The sequence below is a fragment of the Sarcophilus harrisii genome, chromosome 2 (genome assembly GCF_902635505.1).
Source record: "Sarcophilus harrisii chromosome 2, mSarHar1.11, whole genome shotgun sequence".
NCBI lineage: Eukaryota > Metazoa > Chordata > Mammalia > Dasyuromorphia > Dasyuridae > Sarcophilus > Sarcophilus harrisii.
Genome location: NC_045427.1, coordinates 61,071,833 through 61,090,578, shown reverse-complemented (window position 1 = coordinate 61,090,578; position 18,746 = coordinate 61,071,833). Strand labels below are relative to the sequence as shown.

The following is an 18,746-nucleotide window of genomic DNA, read 5'->3' as shown; positions in this document are numbered from 1 at the left end:
GTGTGTCTGTGTATATACATAACACACACATACACACACACACTCTCTCTCTCTCTCTCTCCATATATATTTATTACATGTGTATATTTACTATTTTTGCATACATTCATATTATCTATGCAAACATTATATACATATAACAAACTATATATGCATATATTGATATTATATATGTGCATGTTTTATATATATATAATATACTAAATATATAATATACTAAATATATATATATATATAAATCATGAATATATATTTTCGTTTATACACATGTGTGTGTATATTTACAGGCCTGTACATACAGACCTCATTGTCTCATTTAAACCACCTTACATTCAAATAATAGTTCATGAAGCTGAAGAGAGTAAATGATAGCTCAGGGATTGAAGACACTAGGAAGTATTATCTCTCTTTTAGAAATGAGAAACTACTACTAAATTCCTTCTACCATTGGTCAAAGGGGAATTTTCGTAATATTGGAACATAAAAAAAGTTTGGAAGACTATCCGGAATAGAATCCATTCCCTCACCAAAAGAAGCCCAGGTATATTAATAGTTTTCAAATGATGAAGTGAAAGTTATATATAATACAATCATGTACCTGAATACATGTATACACTTGTGCACATATGTACATATACCACAGGAATCACACACACATACTTATCAAATTGGCAAGTGATAAAATAAGGAAAATGATTTGATAATTTGCTTAAATGATAAAGCAATTTGTAATTATACCTCCCAAGTCAGCAAACAGTGTGCATACCTTTTTAAGCCAGGGACATCACTACTAGTCATATACCACAGAGATCTCATAGCCAGAGGGAAAGGACCCTAATGAACAAAAAATTTTATAAGCTGCATTTTTTGTGGTAGTAACAAATTAGAACCAAAGTGGATGCCCATTAACTGGGGAATTGTTGAACAAACTATGATATATAAGTGTAATGGAATACAGTGATACTATAGAAAATAATATATATGACAAATTTAAGAAATCTTAATTTTTATAAGAATTCATAGAGTAAAATGAGTAGAATCAGAATCAGAATCAGAATAATGACCATAAAATACTATTTAAACAAAATACTATTAATACTATTTAATAAGTATTAGGAAGTATAGTATAGTAAGTATACATAGTAAGTATAGTATACGATACTTAGTATATTATGCATAGTAAGTATACATAGTAAGTATACACTTACTAAAATATTATTTAAACAAAATACTATTTTAAACAAAAGCAATTCTAGAAGCCTACAGCTCAGTCTACTGACCAGGCATGACTTCAGAAATCTGATGATGAAACTTGTCATCCACTACCTAATAGAAAGGTGAAGGGCTAGATGTTTAGAATATGAAATACATTTTCAGGCAACACCAGAATAATATGTTTAGTTGACTTTAAATGTGAATGGATTAAATAATATAATATTTTATTAAAGGGTAGACATTAGCTAAAACAAAATTTTAAACATTGCTTACAAGAAAAATATTTAAACAATAAAGATATAATCAGAATAAAAATGAAGTGCTGGAAAAAGAAAAGTTAAAAAACCCAAACTTTTGCTGATTTAACATTTGCAATTTCCTGTATATTTTTTTTCTTCTTTGTAACTCAAAGTATATGTGATAGTTTAATAATTTTATAAAATTTTTAAGTAAAACGTAAAAAATAAAGTGTTATGCAAGAAAATTTCTCCAAATTATCCTTACCATACCTTAAAAAGTATAAAGTATACCTTACTTCCCCCAAAAAGCATAAAGAATTGGAAATTAACTTGTGAAAGAACATGAATCCATAATCAGACAGTTAGTCTTTCTGTGATAGGCAAAGAGGAGCCATTGAAGGATTTTGTATGGGTGGAAACTAAAATAATGAAAATTATGCATTAGGAAGATATCACTGACAAAATGGAAGATAATTTTATCAAGACCAGAAGGGTAGAAGGAGATAGTGGAGTAGATTCTAAGCAGAATGATTATGTTGGAAGCTAGGGTAAAAGTTAATATGAAAAGTGAGATGAGTCTACATTAGAATTATAGCCCTAGAAATGGAAATGAAGGCATCGGCATTAAAGTCATTAACAGGACTTTGTAATTTAAGGTGTATGGATGGGATGAGTAAATTACAGTGAAATCAATAATTCTAAGCCTAAACGGATAGAAGTGTAAGAAAAAGAACAATCATTATCAGAAAAATATTTTCTTTTCTCTCTTTTTTTTTTAAATTGGGGATCATGGTATTAAAGAGAACAAACACAATATTTGGAGTGAAAGGTATTTTGTCTAATTTAATCCACCCACTTTACAATAAGGAAAATGAATCCCAGACATAGTATCCAGATCTCAACTTCAATCACAACTCTATGCTACCTGTGATGAATTAGATTTACATATTCATGAAAAAAACAATCACCTATTAAGTAACCAATAGCAGGCTGATGTGTAAATCAGTAATTTTTGAACTGGAATAGAATCAGAAGTCTAACTCATGTAAGGATACAATTGCTAAGAATACTACAGATTTAATTCAGCTCTGTACCAGTAATGCTTATATCCTCAATGCCATAAAGCCAAAAAGCCATCCAATTGAATTCCACCAACTTTACTCTAGGCAAGAGCATATCTCTAAAGATGCCCAAAAATGAATAATTACCCATGCTACTTTTAAGGCCTGCAGGTTAGAAAGCTTGTTAAATCCTTTTCTTAGTGTTAATCAAACTGGCTGCATACTTAGCAAGCAATTTAAACTGAACCCTAGCACTAGAATTTATAATTCCAAAGGATAAACTTTTCAAAGGGGGAATTTGGAAGAAAGGAATCTAAAATGTTATGACATAGATCACAGAATCTGAGAATTGGAAGGAATAATATATAAGGTATTTGCATTAGAAGCAGCATTACGTATCATAGAGGTTGAATGTTCTTAACTAGATATTCTCAGAGAAATTTTAGGTAGTTCATAAATGTGATTGGGGGAGAAATACATCTTTCTGTCAATACAGTTGGATTCTTTTGTCAGTATATATATATATATACATATATATATATGTATATATATATATATGGATACCATATATGTGTATGCATGTATATGCACATATAAATAAATACACACACACACACACACACACATATATATATATACACACACACATATACACACAGTCATATAGACATTCATATAAGCACACATTCAATTATTTTTTATTTATGCTTTTAAAAACATTCTTTTGTGAAGAATTTTATAGATTTCATCAAAGTACCAAAGGGGCCCAGGACATAAAAAGATTAAAAGCCCCATATCTAGGTTAACATTCCTTGCCTTACAGACAAGAAAACAGATGTCTGAGAAAGTACAGTAGCTGTAACAAGATCACAAAGTGTTTTAATCACATCCTTGTGTTTGATTACAAATCAGCCATTTTTTCTTTATATAACAGTCACATTCCTTCTCCTGTGCTAATTACTTCCACAAGATGAATTCTTAATATATTCATAAAGGATACAAAAGATTCATTTCCTACATGGACATTACCAGACACTTCTCCATGTTATACTCTTTAAGCCACAAAGGATGTAAATTTTGGGATGATGGTTTTCCTATGTTTCCCTTACAAAAATTAGACAGAAAGTTAGTTGATGTACAGATAACTCAACAATGTCTTCCTTTGTCCAAAAATTATTTGAACATACAATGAACATTCCCATTCCAATGATTAGGAGACAGAATCCACAGTTTTTTTTTTTTTTAAGAAGACGTTAATACTACTAACCACATTGAGTTTCAAGAAAACATATTTAAAATATACATGTAGAAATGTTCTCCAGAGTACCTCATAGAAATAGGTTTATTACGAATTAATAAAATGATAGTAAATTATAATAAGATTAATAGAGCCAAAAGCCAATCTGGTTAGTATAATCACAGAACTAAAGATGATTAGTGTTGGAAAATGACTAAGAATATGGCATACTTAAGGACTGAATGAACATTTACTTATCACCAGAGCTAGAAAGGCATTTTTAACATAGAATAGCAGATATACAATATTACAGCTAAAATAAAGTGAAATATGTGGACAGAGTTTTAAAACATACAATGGGGAAAAACAAAATCTTTAAATGTCATCCAGTACAAATTAGTATTTTGCAGATGAGGACATTTAAGCCCAGCAAATGAAAATTACTTGTCTAAAAAGGAGATAGTCATTGGCTGAGTTGGGAATCACTGAAGTCACTAGAGATCGCATTCAGTATAGTGCTAGAAACATATCTGAAATTTCTTTTCAATTTGGTAGAAGATTATATTCTGCTGGCATAGTCTTCAAGAACACAATATAACATTCATGCAGCAATGAGTCCAAATGGAAATTCACAAAATAATATGGTAAATTATCCTTATTGGAACAGCAAGGCATAATGGAGAAACATTGGATTATGGGAATAAGAGGTCCTGGTTTAATGCCTGGTGATCTTAATATTTACACAATTTGGGGTAAATCAGCCTCTCTAGGCATCAAGTTCCTAATTTGTAAAATGAGTTTGGTCTAGATTCTAGAGCAAATCTATATTATCTCTAATTTTTTACAAATCTAAATTGTATGATATTATTTTAAATGTCAACACAATAACTGGTAAACATAAAATTAAGAGTCAGAAGATCTGTCCTGATATGAGTTGGGGTATATGAAGTTGAGCAAGAGATTCACTTATTTGGACCTCAGTTTTCTCATGTTTATAATGCTAAAATTATTGTGCAGTTGTTTTCTGTCAAGTTTACTTCTGCATAACTCCGTTTAGGATTTTCTTGGCAAATATACTGGGATGATTTATTTCCTTTTCAGTTCATTTTACAAAGGAGGAAACTGAGGTAAATAGGGTTAAGTGACTTTCCCAGGGTGACACAGCTAATTAGTATCTGAGGCAAAATTTGAACTCAGAAAGATGAGTCTTTCTGACTTCAGGTTCAGAACCCTATCCACTATACCACTTATCTGCCCCTATGAATACTTATACTTGACCTTTTTAAGTTGGTGATATCACTATACAAATGAGTAAAACTTTTATTTTTCTTACTGTATTTTTCTTTTTTTTTGTATTTTATTTTTCCTACTGTATATTTTGAGGAACAAATCACACAAATGGTATGTGTTCTTTTAATACTGTCTCTGAAAATCCATTTTGGAGAATATTTTCAAGTTTTTACATTTTGAGAATCTATAGTGAACTTAAGCAGTAAGTTACTCATGGGTGGTTATGTCAAAGATATGTCTTTGGAGAGAGAGTTTCAGCCTTTTTCTTCTTTTCTAATTATGCTATATAAGAAAGGTGTTTATTATACCTTCCTAAGAGAGAATAGACAAGACTTAAGGAACTTCCTGAGCCACATTCTATTTTATGACTTACTCATAGTAACAAAGCCAGTATGTCAAAGGCAGAAGTTGAAGCCATATTCTTCTGACTCTCCATTCACTATTCACTTTTTCATTAGAAAATGAGAAAAATAAACATTTTTATTACCATCACGTGGAATTCAATTTGGAGTAAAGTCCATATTTGATAGCAATATGTTGAACTTAGAGACAATGTACCTGGTGCTCTATACTGTCTCAGAGAGAAATTTCCTAAATAAATAAAAACACTCCCCTAAAATCTTCTTCCAATATTTTCCCAATTCCTCCAAGATTCAAATAACTTGAATTTTTAAAGACAAACAAGGAAAGACATGAAATAACTGAAACTTCAAAAGTCTCCATGATCATCTTCAAAGGCAATGCCTAAGTGTACACAGTACTTAAATAAGGGTGTTGGGACTTTCACATCAGGAGTGGTACAAAATATATTGGCCACAAAATGTTTGATCAGGAAATGAGGTGGGTGAGTTATTGAGTAAAAGTAAATAAGCAATGAACAGTCCCATGCTAGAGTGACTCCATAAAATGTTGAACAGAATCATAAAGCAAAGCAAAGTTAAAGACCTAGCAAGGAGATCATGATTCCTTAAGTAAAGACCATTAGACATAGAGTCAAATTGTTGTATTTCCTCTCTATTATTTTTATATGGAAGACTGTATAAACAACAATTATTCTGTACCGGTGTCCTCATCTTGTTAGAAATAGGGCAATTAATTAGTTTTCTAGTTTTAAATTCTATTCATACATGTATATATTAAAACATACCCTCCTGTTTCTTCCTTCAAGAACATTCTGTAGTCAAGAAGTACTTTTAAAACATTATTTTACTTTTACCCATAATGAGCTTGTGACAGGATTGTGTGATTTCTATTTCCCAGACAGACTAAAGATTGCATTAAGTCAGTTGCCCAGTGTCACAAAGTTGAAAAGGAGCTAAGTCTTTTGACTTCTGCTCCTATTTTCTAATTAAGCCATGCTGCATCTGGACAAAGAGAAAGGTTCTTAAATAGTAGTAAGGAAGCAAAGTGAAGAGATTACTGTCTGAACTCAGATGACTTGGATCTAAATTCTGTCTCTGATGTTCACTATCTGTTTGGTAATAATTTACTCAAGGTAGCCAGACTTGGAGTGAAAAAAATATGTATTCAAATCCTGTCTCAGACACTTTCAATAAATGAGATTAATAATAGCACCTATCCATCTCTCAGCTTTATTATGAAAATCAAGCCATATGGCTTTTGTAAAGCAGATTTTTCAAGTGCTATATACATATTAATTATTATTGTTCTTATTGTTCTTTATTTTTAACTAACTCCCCTGGACTTCAGTTCCCTCAGATATTTAATAAGGGAGTTGAATTAAATGGCCTCAGAGATCCCTTATACTTTAAGTTCATCCATGATTTCAGAAAATGGTATGGGGAAATGGTATAGTATCTCATTCTGGTATTGCTGCTGGTTTTCAATCTTGGGAATATCATATAAAATGATAGAATACCAATCTTACTACTTAACTAAATTATAGGGAAGATTCTAAACTTAATTACTTGATTGGCTAGATTAACATCCTTAATTCAGAAGTAGGAAATTTCCATACAGTGAGGCTTTCTGTGGCTTCAAACACTGTCCAAAGCCTCGTCTATTCTTTCACCATTTGCCTGGATATTTATCCATTTCTTTGAAAAGAGAAATTGCTATGTAAATGAAATTTAGCAGGCTTCTATTGACCTGATACCTGAAAAACTGGGTCACTATACTCCTGCAAATATTGGTTTCTTTAGAGGTAAATTGAATTAATCGCTGACAAAGCTGAAATGCCAAAGAGATCCCATCAGAGAAGGAAAAGAAGTTACTGAGTCATAATAAAGTCACAGCCTTCAGCTATTTGAGGTCTTATATCCTCTGGAAATGCAGCAAAGGAAGGAACATAGTCAGTCTGTTACTATTGACATTCTAGGAGGACATGGCTTTAAGTTGGTATTTGGGATGGTCTTCCATAGCACCAGAAAAATCTCATTTCCCTGCTTACTATACTGGAAATTTCTTTAAAAGTGTATCAAACATTTCACTACATTAGCAGTGAACTGAATTTAAAATTATATAGGGGTATGTTTATGTGTGTGTGTGTGTGTGTGGGGAGAAGCACCAAAAGTGCTAAAGCTTATTCACACTCTTCAATGATGGATGAATGAATAATATAATTTTAGTATTAGAAGGGATATGATAGGTCATTCTGATTGAAGTTTTTATCCAATGCAGGCAATATGATTGACAAAAGATGACCAAGTCATTGCTGTCGTGCTCTAGTGATTGGAAAATCATAATATTTTTATAAGTGAATCTTTGCCATTTTTTGTATATGTGTGAGAATGTTTGTCTTATATTGAAATTGCCCCATCATGTAGTGAAAATGGGAAATAACAGATGAGATGTCATACTGATACCTAAATTAAAATAATAGAATCATTAAAAAGACAAATATTTAAAAACCAGAATAGATATTTCATGAAAGATTTGTGGAAGGATATTGACAGGAATTACATCACTTAGAAGACATGGATGAATTGTGATCTACACTTTTGGAGGAAGTATTCCCATCAATTAGAAGGTTAAATATGTTAGACCCAAATATGCCTTCATAAACTTCAACTCCTTAATGCTGATTCTGTCTCTTTATGTGACTCATTTTGATTCAATTCAGCAAGTATTTATTAAAGATATACATGTTCACAGATCTGTAAGAGGTATAGGGAGAAATTAAAAATTGAGGAAAACATGATTACAACTCTCATAGATCTTGAATCTTTTCATTCAATCTATTTAGGCTGTTTCCTTTTGCCTTGGTCAAAACTTAAGATATTTTATAAGAGCAATCACATCTCTACTGTGTGTGTGTGTGTGTGTGTGTGTAGAGTTTAAGTATTTTAAAAAACATTTTTCAAAGATTTTCCAAGGGTAAATGTTGAAGACTGTCTTTGCATGTATTTTGACAACAAAAAGCTATTGTATTTAAAAAACTAAAAAAATATTTTTCAAGTAATAATAATCTCTTTCTCATCTGAACTCTTACCCTACACACACACCATCCCTGCCTTCTCACATTGAAAGAAATAAAAGCAAAAAAAAAAAAACCAAAATATAAAATTTTGGAAAAAAACATAGTTAAGGAAAATGTTTCCATATTCTCCATATCAAAAAAAGAATATTTCATAAAATTTCTAATCTTTGGATTTTCAATTTTAGCATATGTCATATTTGCTGTTGAATTAAGAATATCCAAACCCCTTATTAGTTTTTTTTTCTTTAATCATATTCCTGTTCTCCTATTGATTTTCATAGCAGATTCACAAAAAGTCAGAGTTCAATGGGATCTCAGAGTCAACCTATTCAAGTTGGTACCATGGCTTATTTTTTTATTTAAAGATTATCTAGACACAAGAAAGTGAAGGACATAATGTAAATACAGATCAAGCTTAAAAGTATATATGAATGCATTTTTGCCACAAAAAGTCTGTTATTAAATGCTGATCAGCATATCCCTTGATTTGAGCCAAGTCTTGAAATAATCTAGACATTTTCATAAGAGTTTCCTTTTAAAACATCTTCAAAATATGACCTCCAGTGATGTAGGGAAATCACCACCTCTGTAGCAGACCATTTCCCCTTTCTCCAGTTCTTTAGAAAGTCCTTCTCATATGGATCTGAAATCTTCTTTGGTCATTCCTTGGAATTCTTAGAGGGCATGAGAAAAAAAATTTAAACTTCTTTTTACCTGGCAGAAAATACTTGATGATGGGAATCATGTCCCATCCAAATCTTGCTTTCAAAGAAGATTTTAAAGAAGGAAGAAAGAAGATGCAGTAAGAAATAGTGCTTGTACATGATGGGAAGCAGAGAGAAAACAGGACAGTACAGAGACAAACTTCAATCACTGAAGAATTTTGCTAACATTCAACTCTGCTAGGATTGGTTGTGCAATAGGACTTGGATGTCTACAGTGTGGCCAGTGCTGCTGTAGATATAATGGGTGTATGTCTATAGCAGAAAAAGAATGGAAATAGTTTTACATTTTTTAAAGGCATCTATTCATTTCAAACCCCCCTCCCCCTCTGAAACTCTGTTCCTCTCATCAGCGTAGCAGGAAGTCAAAAGAAACTTTATACATGTGGTCTTGTCTGCAGGTACTTTCCTTCTTTTTTTTTTTTTTTTTTTCCTGAAGCAAGGGGGATTCAGTGACTTGCCTAGAATCACACAGCTAGGAAGTGTTAAGGGTCTGAGACTGGATTTGAATTCAGGTTTTCTTGAATCCAGGGCTATTGTTCTATCCACTGCACAATCTAGCTTCCCCTCAGTAATTTCTTAATATGTAATTTTTTCATGTTGAACTTATATTCTCCTTAATCCCCATAACTCTGTTTGAAACAATAAGTTCTTATGTGATAAATATATGATGAAATGAAGTACTGGAGAATTTGTTTGCAATCATATTTTTTAGTTTGATTAGCATGCAGGACTTCATATTGAATCCCAGTTTCTCAGTGTAGTCTCTCTGGGACTCACTTTCTTCATGTCAAAATGGAAATAATATTTATTCCTCCATCTATCTATTCAAGGATACTGTGGGAATCTTATTTTATAGATTAGTAAATGCTATGGAAATAAGAGATCTAATTTTCTTCCTATTTCTTTTATTCTTCATAAATATTCTTTTACTTCATGCATTGATTTACCCACCCATCCATGCATTCATTTATTCATCCATACATGCATCTATTAATTCAGGCAACAAGTACTAAATGAGCGATCTATTTGTAAGGACCAATGCTAAAAATTATACAAAAGAGACAGAATCACTTATGATTCTACCTTAGCAGAATCATTAATTTATTGCTGGAAAAAAGGGCACATGCACATTTAAAAATAAACTAAAATTTATTCCCAGGAAAATGTGTAGTATAAAGAGTAAATACAAAAGGAATTATTCAAAGAAAGGCCTGTAATGATTATGGAAGATTTCTTAAAGAGGGTAGGTTCTCTGGTGTTGGTGTTTCAATACCTTTGAAAAGCTAATGGTTAAATATTCATTGTAAATATTTGTAACACAAAGCTTGTCAGACTTAAAATTACAACTTACTTCATTGGTTTATTTACTTCAATACTTAAAGTGAAGGAGAAAAAGTTAATTCATATTAAGCTTAAAATGTCATGAGTGATTTTTTCTCCATAAAGGAGTCTGTTATTAACTCTTTACCAACCTACTCTTGAATTTGCCTCATGCATCTTACTCAGCTGAGCATGGAACTCAAGCCATTGCAATAATAATTAAGACAAATAATCACTAGTAATAGGAAACAGATATTGCAATATCTTTAATATACTAACTGATTCCACCCCAAACATGTGAAACTCATGCCATAAAACTAGGGTTTCCTTGATTATTTGTTGTATAAGACAATGGTAGATTTGCTAAGGTAAGTTATTAAGATCAAATAAGATTATAGTAACTATTTGTGTTATTATTACAAATAATGTTATAAATAATGTCACGAAATAGTAGAAAAAACATTGGATCTAAAGTTTGAAAACCTTGATTGTATTCTGCAACTTGTTAATTATGTCACTGTGGACAAAGACAGTTTGCTTTTTGAGAGATGTGGTTTTCTTATATGCAAAATGAAAGACTTAGTCACTAAAGTCCCTTCCAGTTTTAAATGCCTTGATTTTATAAATTAAATGACTTGGATCTGAGGGATCTGAGCCAATATTTCTCTCTCTCTCTCTCTGTCTCTCTCTCTCTTTCTCTCAAACAAAATCTTCAATCTTAGAACCCAGTTGATCTTCACTGAACTATAGGCCTAATGTCAATATAATTGTTGGCTTAGTAATGAGAGCAGGAAAAGTCTATGAAGTAATCATGGGGTAGAATGGAAAAAGGGCAGAAGAAACATCAAGAAAAAGAGAAGAGATGCTCTTGTAGTTTTAATATCCATAAATACAAATATTTATTAAGGTCAAAGATAACCCAAAGATATAATTTAGATTTTTCATGGAGAGAATTGTCAAAGCATGTCAGAAGTTATTAGAAAATGAACTACAATGAGTATGGCCTAAGGATTAAAAGGCTTTATGCTGTGCTAATTGATTCCAAAATGAGAAATGATGTTTTCTTTCATCCCCTGAGCAGACAGCTACCCAAATAAAAATAAAACACACACACACAAGAAAACAATAAAACACACATGACCCTTGAGCTGTGATAAGCTAAACAATCATTGTGAACCGTGTTAAGATTCATGTGTTCTTCCTAGAGTACAACATGTGATATCTTAGATAATACTGTTTTACTAGTGAAGATCACAAGACTCATGTCTCGTTTCTATTTTTATATTATTTACAGTGGACTAAGAATTTCTTTTATGTAAGGATTGGAATAAATGATTATTTAACGTTTCTTCCAACTCTCAAATTCTGAAATTCTGTGACAATATAAAATAAAGGGAGGAAAAATGAAAAATTCCATCTAAATATCCTAAGAAATGTAACAATATTTAATCTACTATGGACAGAACTATGTATATTTGTGTATATATATATATATATATATATATACATACACTTTATGTGTACTTATACAAATATACTTATATTTTCATGTTGTGATATGTGCATATTTATATTGTGTTTTATATATATAATATATATATGTCTATCTATGTTTAATATTACATCAGCAAGAGATGCATTTATCCATTCCTTTCCAATTCTGCCAGTATTTATTTTCCTTGCTACTTTTCATATTTTTTCTAATTTTATGATTATTAGTACAAAGAAATCTTACTTTTCATATACTCAATGTTTATCTAATAGTTGGTTGACTCCTGATGGAGGACTCAGTGCTGTGTATAGCTGTGTATATGAAGACAAAGAGCAAAACAGTTGAATTTCTGAGCCTTTTTTTTTTTTTTAACAACTCTTTGTATAAGGCTTTGCAAATAGGTTCTCAGTGAGTATGTGGACAAAGTAAAAGAGAAATATATCTTGATAAGAGTCACATAGATTAGGCCTTCATAGATTGATTGTGAGTTGCATTTTTGGAGGAAAATTCCAATGAAGGAGGGCACAGATCCACTTAGACAGTTTTAAAAAATACCTAAGGTAGAAGGTTTTAAAAAATCATTGGTAAAAATCTTTTTCTCTTTACAAAATCATACTTTCGTGTCTTTTAAAACCATTTACCTATCATGGACTACATGCTGTATATCTAAATTTTAAAAATTCTTTGTATATTTTAGATGCCAAGTTTTTATCTGACAGATTTCCCATAGATAATTTCCCAATGTTTTATCTTTTAATTGGATATTGTTCACAATGTTTTTTCATGGAATAAATGATATCATATTTCCCCAAAATACTTTGTATTTGTAGAATATATTTTTAAAAAAATATCCTTTTGCAATTAAGTTAACTTGCATTCTTCTGTTTTTTGTAAAGTAAATATTCAACTCTATCACCCAAGTGGAATTCTCTGAGGGATGAAATATAGATCTAAATGCATTTTCTCTAAAACTACTACCCAATTTCCCCAAATAAATCTGCTAAATAATGAATTCCTTCTCCAGGTTTATTTTATAAAGGCTTATCAAACACTAATCTTATGTATGTATTGTTTGGATGTCTGATGAATCTTTTCTGTTTCATTGATCTATTTATGTTTTACCCTGTGGCATATAGTTTTAATGCTAATCCCTTTGTAATGTAGTTCAAAATCTGAGAGTTCAATATTTTCACTTCCAATTTTCAATTTAAAAGCAGAAACTGCTAACAGAATATAAGCCTATGTGCCTTTCACATTGGATGGTCTAAAGGCATCTGAATCATGTCCAAAAGAGAGCATATTATTTCCTCCCAAACTCCCATTTTCTCAACTTAGCAATTATTGTTAAAGATACAAACATACTTCCATATTCTTCGTTCACAAGCTCAATGAATTTCAACTTTTTTCTTGGTTCACCCCACATACCCAACCAGTTGCCAAACATGATTTTGTTTCGTTTATTCATTTATTTAACTATTTTAACTACATCTGTCACGTCTCTTTATCTCTACTCCTCCAGGTACCACCAAAATCCAGGCTTTTATTACCACTTACCTTAGACTACTGCAGTAGTCTAATTAATTCCTCCACTTCAGGTCTCTCGTCATTCCAATTTTTCTTCCACTCAACTACAAAAGAGATCTTCCTAAATGTAAGTCTGACCATATCACCTACTGCTCAGTACACTTCACCGACTCTAATACTACCTCTAGGATCAAATAGAAAGGCATTTGTTTAACATTAAAACTTCACCACAAGGCCCATTTCTACCATTAATACCTTCTTATAACTAACCTTTTCCATGTTTCATAAAATTCAGCCATATTCTCTTTTATTTTTTTTGCAGGTCACTTCCCCTAATGATATAACTTTATTCTGGCTGTTCTTTGGACTTGGAATATTTTTCAGTCCTGGAATGATCTTCCTTCCACCTACCAACTCTTAGAATCCTTGAGTTTAGTTAGTACAAAGTTCTCAAGGAGAGTTTTTCTGAAAGAGACACCCTCTCCAGCTGTTGCTTATGCTATCCCTTCTATGTGTAGGTTCTATCTGCTCTATAATTGTGTGGTTATGTGTACAGCTTTATTTATATATGTTATCTACCAATTAAAATGTAAGCTCTTTTAAGAGCAAGCATTATTTTGGCTTTTACTTTGTATCCCCAACACTTAGTACAATGCCTACCACTTAAACTTAATAAATGCTGATTCATTTACCTATTGATGCATTAAAACCCTACCAAAGGATAATCTCATCATCAGAAAGTTTATTACCAGATTTTCTTGCTTTGTTTTTGCTTCTTTCTTTTCTTATTTTCTTCCTTCCTTCCTTTCTCTCCTCTTCCTCCTTTCTTCTTCTTCTCCTCCTCCTTCTCCTCCACCTCGTTCTCCTCCTCCTCCTCCTCATTCCTCCTTTTCCTCCTTTTTCTCTCTCTCTCTCTCTCTCTCTCTCTCTCTCTCTCTCACTGACTTTCACTTTCAAGGAGCTAGAATCTTCAGGAAGCTGTGACACTATCTACGGAGGTATTTTTTTGTTATTTCATGCCTCATTTGAGGTATTCTTGTCAAAATTCTAAAGTGCTTTGCCATTTCTGTCTTCTCCAGTTCATTTTACAAATACAGAAACTGAGGCAGAGTGAAGTGACTTTCCCAGAGTCACACAGCTAATAGTAAGTGTCTGAGGTCAGTCTTTAATTTAATTCAGGTCTTCCTAACTCCAGTTCTGTTACTCTGTCACTGTGACACTTGAGATACCCCTACTGGGGGATAAAGGACTTCTATCTACATCATTGGATAGATTTCCCACGCTAATGAAAAACAATTAACAAGCACCAGTCATGTACTTTATACTATTTTTGTTTCTACATATCCAAAACCAAAACCAAAATAATCCTTTCCCTAAAGGAACTGATATTATTTCAGAAATAATAACATTTTGCATTCTTTTTTTTTTATGAGTAATTTTTTTTCTCCTTTCTATTCCTAAAAGAAAAGGGGAAAAAAGGAGACAAAAAGAATGGGGAAGGAAGAGAAGGAAAGAAAAGTAAAAAACAACAAAAAAAACAAACTTGTAAAACATGCATAATCAAGCAAAACAAATTGACTATTAACATCTTTGAAGAAGAACCAATTTTCCTACACCTATGTGTAAGATAAAAATTACAAGTATTTTTTTATATTGAAGGGAAAAAAGAGAAAAACCTACAGAAGTTTTTTGATTTACTCATAGTCACATAACTAGTAAGCACAGAGGCAGAATGAAGGACTATTAATTCCTCAGGAATACTAATTCCAACTCAAACACACTTTCCACTATATTATATTGCCTCTGAATCAAAGGGACTAAAATATGCTTTTCATCACTGGAAGGGTTCAAAAAAAGGTGGATTAAACATGTGTTGAGGCCTGTTTTAGTGAAATTCAATCCAATGGATTAAAGGTTCCATGAAATGGCTTTTAATGTTACTTCAAACTCCAATATTGCACAGTTGGACATGATGCCCATAACAACATAGAGGTAATTAATTTTATTCACTTCTTTTGAATGATATGAAATATGTACACCTTCAGTATTATTTGTAATATTTGGGACTTTCATTAGCTTTTATTGCAAAAGGAATTGCTGTTATATTCAGAAATGCCTGGTTAGAGAACATCTGTGTATTTTTTTTCCAAAATTGTTCAGTAACAGGTGAGACTCAGTTTTGATTAGCATTTCAATGAGGAGCCAGCGACTAAATATAATGTCCAAGTTTAGATTAGAATGTTACTCCCTGTCTAGTTTTTTCCACAAACCAGTAGAGTCTGAGCAAATAGACATTTTTCATCCTGTGAAACAAACTGCCTTAAATAACTGATGAAGTGACAACAAGGCAGATAGAGTAAATGCTCCCCCATCAAATGAGGCTAAATTAAATAGAACACCAGCTAATTGCCTTTCCACCAATAAGTGATAAACCCTAGTTAAAATTACATCCTTTTCAGGGTTCTGTCTCAGAGGCCTGTGATTACACCCCACCTGTAGAGGGGAAATCACTTCTGTAGATTGTGAGAAATCACACTCCATTTAGAGAAGTCCCATTCTTGCTGAAAAGCACTGTAAGGAAAATGATACTTCTATAAATGCAAATCCTGTTAATCAACCATTAATATCAGACACCTGATTATTCTTTCTTTTCCACTAACCTTCCTTTGGTGTTTAACTGCAGGAGGATGGTGACCCCGGGCTCTCAAATATGTAGTACATGGTCTGGTCCACCCTAGTGAGCTGGCAAGGTTTTTCATTACAGACCAGTGATGGATTTGGATGACTGAAATCAAAGAAAGAGATCAGCTAAGAGCAGAACACCTCATCCATAGAGGGCTGCTCGCCACAGGTGATGCACTGGGTTGGCCAAGCTAGTTTATTGGCAATCCATTATTTCCAGAGAAAAAAAATACAAGTTTTCTAGTTGGCTTTTTTAAGCTCTTACACCCTGGACACTGCCTGCCATTAGAACCTTCTTAAATTTACTCTCCTCCATGCATCCTGAAGACTAGCCATACCATCCTATTTGTTTCCTTCACCCCACTCTCCATTTCTCATCTCTGCTTTGGTATTTATTGTACTTAATCAAAGAATGTATTTTTTTTCTCCTCTTGAAATCACTGGCTGCTTTCCAGAACCAGGTCCAGTGATAATGGAGATCATTCTGATCTTATAGTCATTTGTATCTCCCTCTCTATATTTACCTTCCTGCTCTTCCACATCTCAAATGGTGACTGTATGTTCATACTTCTTCCCTATTGATATGTAAGCTTCTTGAGGGAAAATACTTTGTTCCCTTTTCCTTTTCTTTCCTAATTTCTTTCTTTCTCTTTTTTCTTCCTTCCTTCCTTTCTTCCTTTCTTTGTTTCTTTTTCTCTTTCTTTTTTTCTTTCTTCCTTCCTTCCTTCCTCTTTCCCTCCCTCCCTTTTTTCTTCCTTCCCTTTTTCCTGTTTTTTTTTCTTTCTCTTCATTCCTTCCTTTCTCTCCTTCTTCCTTTCATTCTTTCTCTTTCTCTCTTCCTTTCTCTCTTATCATCAAAATAGGCACAATGCCTTTCAAATAGTAAGAGATAAATAAATAGTTTGATGATTAATTGGCTTATTACAAGAGGAGGGGTTATAAAGTCTATCAAAATATTTAAGTACCTATTTTGAGAAAAATGCATGGATTATAAAATTAGAGTTAGAAAGAGACAGTCCAAACCTTCACTTTACATTGGAGCAAACTGAGGACATAGTTACAGAATGATACACTTCTGGTCATATCATTATTAAGTAATGAGTCTGGGATTCAAATACTTAGAATCCTCTGATTCTAAAATGACTTAATTTAGATTTGAATCTTGCAATATTTGGGCTATGTGGCACAATAAAATTCTGTACTTGGAGTTGCAATGTTGTTGTTCAGTTATTTTCTAGTCATGTACAAATCTTTGTGACATAATTTGGGGTTTTCTTGGCCAAGATACTGGAGTACTTTTCCATTTCCTTCGTCAACTCAGTTAACAGATGAGGAAATTGAGGTAAACAATGTTAATTGACTTGCCAGAGATCACATGGATTTGGAAATGTCTGAGGCCAGATTAAACTCAGGTCCTCCTGATTTCAGACCTAGCAGATCAATTGTATCCCCTAGCTGGTGGCTGCAAAGAGTGTCACAATGTGCAAGTCACTCTATTAGCTTCCATTTCCTAAGGTGAAAATACCTGCATTATCTATTTTATATGATTGCTATGTGGATTGAGAGAGATAATGTATGTATACTTTAAAGATTTTAAATGATTATACATGTCTCAAATGTCTTAGTGTAGTTTGAAGCTTAATAAGTTATTAAATTATTGTCATGATTTATGGAGAACATTGTATGAATCTTAAAGTGATTCCAATGATACTCTATATATGGGACACCTCTTTTGTTTCCCTGTCCACACATCTTAAATCATCAGATTTGAAATCCAGATCAACTAGCAGATCAACTGTATCCCCTAGCTGGTGGTTGCAAAGAGTGTCACAATGTGCAAGTCACTCTATTAGCTTCCATTTCCTAAGCTGAAAATACCTGCATTATCTATTTTATATGATTACTATGTGGATTGAGAGAGATAATGTATGTATACTTTAAAGATTTTAAATGATTATACATGTCTCAAATGTCTTAGTGTAGTTTGAAGCTTAATAAGTTATTAAATTATTGTCATGATTTATGCAGAACATTGTATGAATCTTAAAGTGATTCCAATGATACTTTATATATGGGACACATCTTTTGTTTCCCTGTCCACACATCTTAAATCATCAGATTTGAAATCCAAAAGATCATGAGAATCACAGATTGTAGTAGCATATGAAAAAATGAGGCAAAATATAACAATTGAACTCGACTAGCTGATGTTAGTATCCTGGCATTGCTTTTCAATACTTGGGCACTATTAGGCAAGATATTACCACCAAAACACTTCTTTGATTGTAAAATCAGAGATTTGTATGAAATATTTAATTGATTCATTATCTCTCAGTACAGATTCAGAGAATATAACTTTCTAGCTTCAGAGGTAATAATACATTAAAGATGACATTCAAAATATGATAAAACATACAAAAAATGAAGCATATTTTAAATTACAACATTTTTCAGTTGATAATTTATTGTTGTTGCTTCATTGTTTTTAGTCATGTCATACTTTTTGAGATTCTATTTGGGGT

At 32.2% G+C, this 18,746-nt stretch overlaps 1 protein-coding gene across 3 annotated transcripts in view; it reads right to left on the bottom strand.

Annotated features, from left to right (window-relative positions):
- Nucleotides 1-18,746, bottom strand: part of CDH11 (cadherin 11) — a 205,739-nt gene that overhangs the window by 70,299 nt on the left and 116,694 nt on the right. Inside the window, exon 3 of one of the 3 annotated variants that reach the window (XM_031950336.1) lies at nucleotides 16,203-16,327. The exons of 1 other annotated variant lie outside the window; for it this stretch is intronic. The gene's annotated coding sequence lies outside the window, so the exon portion shown is untranslated. Of the gene's footprint in view, nucleotides 1-766; nucleotides 835-16,202; nucleotides 16,328-18,746 lie in introns of all 3 variants that reach the window. One more of the 3 variants, XM_031950337.1, reaches the window with a different exon arrangement.